We start from the raw sequence: 3,596 nt of genomic DNA, 5'->3' as shown, positions 1-3,596 counted from the left end.
TATAAGTTTCTATTTTTTTTAAAAGAATATAATAAAGTAAACATTTTGTAATATAGATTATAATAATAATATGAAGCCTTTTTTTTTAAAGTGTTTATATTTTTTTTGAAGCAAAGTAAAAATAAATATTGATATAAAAACTTTTTTACTAAGCTTTTATTATTTTCAAAACTAATACAATAAAGTAAATAAATTGTAATAAAAAATTAATAAAATATTTTTTTTAAAGTTTTAATAGGTTTCTAAAGCAAAAGTAAAAAAATAATTATAAAAAACTTTTTTAGTAAGTTTATATTTTTTTAAACGAATATAATAAAGTAAACATTTTAATAAATCAAACAATAAACTAAAATTTTTTTTGTATTAAATTTATATATTTATTTTTAAACGATAATAATAAAGTAAACATTTTGCAATAAAAAATTAGTAATATAAAACTTTTTTATTAACTTTATATATTTTTTAAAAGGTAATAATATAGTATAAATTTTGTAAAAACAAATTAACAATATAAGACCTGAGTTTATATATTTTTCATCAACAAAAGTAAATATAAAATTTTTTTTTTTACCAAGTTTACATTATTTTTTTGATATGATGTAAACATTTTGTAATCTTAAAATAATAATATAAAAATTTAATTATAAAGTTTTATATTTTTTTTAAGGAAGATAATAAAGTAAACATTTTATAAGATAAGTAATAATAATATATATTTTTTTTAACGAAAAGTAAAAATTAGTAATACAAAAACTTTTCTTTATCGCTTATTTTTTTCATAAAGTAAACATTGTGTAATAATAATAATATAAAACTTGTAAAACTTTTTTCAAGAAATATTAATAACTTAATTTTTATTATTATTAATATTGCGCGAGCCGTTTACTAGCAATGCACTATTTATATATTCGACAATCCATTCTCAGGTAAAACTTTTTTTATTTTTAAATGAAGCTTTTAATATTAATATATTATTGTATATATTTTATAATAAATCAATATAATCTTTGTACGTTAAAATTTTTTTATAAATTTTATATTATTATTTATTTATTAGATTTGTTATTATATATTTAGATATGTTTTATACTTTAGTATAATATTTATATATATATATATATTTTCTTTTACTGTTAAATTTTTAATTTATTTCATATGGATGAAGAAATATAATTATTATATTTTTATTTATATAGAAAATAAATATATTATTATTATATAAAAATATATATTATTTATTCCCAATTCATTAAAAAAAAATTGTCTATATTTTTATATAATCTTATTTTTTACATTTTTATACGTAGATTTTTTTTATTTGTTACTATTAATTATTTATTACAATTATTATTTGTTATATTATTACTATTCACTATTTATTATTATATATTACTATTATATCCATTATATATTATTCATTTTAATCATCATAAATTAACCTTATTATTTTTATTACTATACATTATTTATTTTATTATTTACTATTTATTTATCATTATTACTATTCATTATTCTTTTTGAGTATATATTTATTGGTGCACAAAATTACTATTAACTTTTTATAAATAGAATACTTTTATTTTATTATATTTTTATTGTTTTTTATATTATATAAAGTTTTTATATTTTTATATTATTATTTTTTATTATGTGTATTGTATTGTTTATTTTTCTTTCGTGCATATTCTTTTATATAAAATATATTTTATTATATAATTAAATATTTTTTAGTTATTTTACTTGTATAAATTTATATACTTTTTATATATAAATTTTTCTACTTATAAATATATATTTTTATTTTTTAAGTTTTATATATTTTATTATTAAACTTTTATTAATAGTTCTTACTTTATTTCTATCGTGATTATGTAATTCTATATATAAACTTTTTTATTACTTTTTATACAACATATTTTTTTTATTATAAATAATATAATTTTCTTTTTTTTATTATTTATTATATTATTTACATAAAGTTTATATATTCTTTGTATATATAATTTTTAAACTTTTTTTATTATAAAATTTTCCTTATGTTTTAATTATTAATGTTAATGTTAATTTTTATATATTTTTTTTATTTAACTTTTTTATACTTCTAATATTATCAATTAATTTTTTAATAAAGCCTTTTGTTTATAACTTTTTTATATATAAAATATTTTTATTATAAATTATTTTTTATTGTATTTTATTATTTATATCAAATTTATATATTTTATAATATTTTTAAATAAATATAAAACATATTGTTTTTTGTAAAGCGCTTTTGTATTTATTTTTGGTAATAATTTTTATTAATTTTTATTAATTTTTATTGGCGTTAGCAATTGACGCACATGTCGGAAAGCATGTCTTTAATGAAGTGCTTCGTCTAATCGGATTGTTAGAATTTAGGTTTCATTATTACGACTATTATTAATTTTATTTTTATCTTAATTTTTATTTAATTTTTATTAAAAAAAAAAACTTTCGTTATTTTTTTCCTTAAAAATAAATATAATAGTAATAAAATAAAAAAAATAAATATCACATAGAATTATGAAACCTTCTTATTTTCCTTATGTACAAACATTTTTCAGTGGCTCACATGTGCGCCTATATTTATACGATGCTTAATGGAGAAATCAAAGAAAAGGGGACTTTTGAAGCCTTAAACAAAGAGGTCGTCTTCTTTTTCATTGAAATTTATTTTTTCCCCTTTTTTATGGTTATTATTATTATATTATAAATTTATTTTTTATTTTCATTAAAAAAAACCTCTAAAAAGTTATGAAACTTTTATATTATATTAAATCCATACTTTTTGTAAATATTTCTATATACTTATGAATATTTTCATTTACTTATTATACGTATTATATATAAAAACTATTAAAATATTTATAGTCTATATAATATATTTATGCTCTTATGAATCTTGAAAAGTAGGTTTATATAATATTAATTTATTTTCGATTATCTTTAAAAAACGAAGACATAATATTTTGTATAGTATAAATATATGAATATACTACTAATTTTTATAACTACTTTTATATTCTAATTACGCATTAGTACGCATGAATAAAATTACCAATTATGGTAAAGCAACAAAAGCGCAAAAGTAAAAAGGTCTCAACGCTGTTCACTAGCTTAAAATATAGCAACTAGCCTTTTAGGTGGCCCCCCACGAATTTTTATGGTTTACTTTTCGTTTAGGATTTCCACTTGCCAAATTGATAAATTTAAGGCAGATTAAACTATTTACAATCGAGCAATTTAAATAAATGCAATTTTTATAAATTCATTCATTCAGCCAGGAAAGCTTAACCCTAGAAACATTTGGAGAAATGCCTACTATGAAAAAGAAGGTTAACAATATAAGCGAAACTAACTTTGGACGGTGCATCAAGCCCTAACACACTTCCGTACATTGTTAAAAAATTTTCATAAATTTCGACTTCCATATCTCTATATCACAGTGGTAACAGATAAGGTGTATTTTCGGGGATAGCTAGGCTCAACCAGAGCATTTGGACTCTTGATTTGTTAGATGTGTTATCATGGTAAGATAATGAAGTGGAAAATCGATTACTGTGGATATCATTCAA

The sequence above is a fragment of the Zophobas morio genome, unplaced genomic scaffold (genome assembly GCF_036711695.1).
Source record: "Zophobas morio isolate AGI-343-1 ecotype UQ-CSIRO unplaced genomic scaffold, CSIRO_AGI_Zmor_V1 ptg000615l, whole genome shotgun sequence".
In the NCBI taxonomy this organism is placed as follows: Eukaryota; Metazoa; Arthropoda; class Insecta; order Coleoptera; family Tenebrionidae; genus Zophobas; species Zophobas morio.
The sequence above is the reverse complement of the archived record's forward strand: the minus strand, read 5'-3'. Positions refer to the sequence as shown.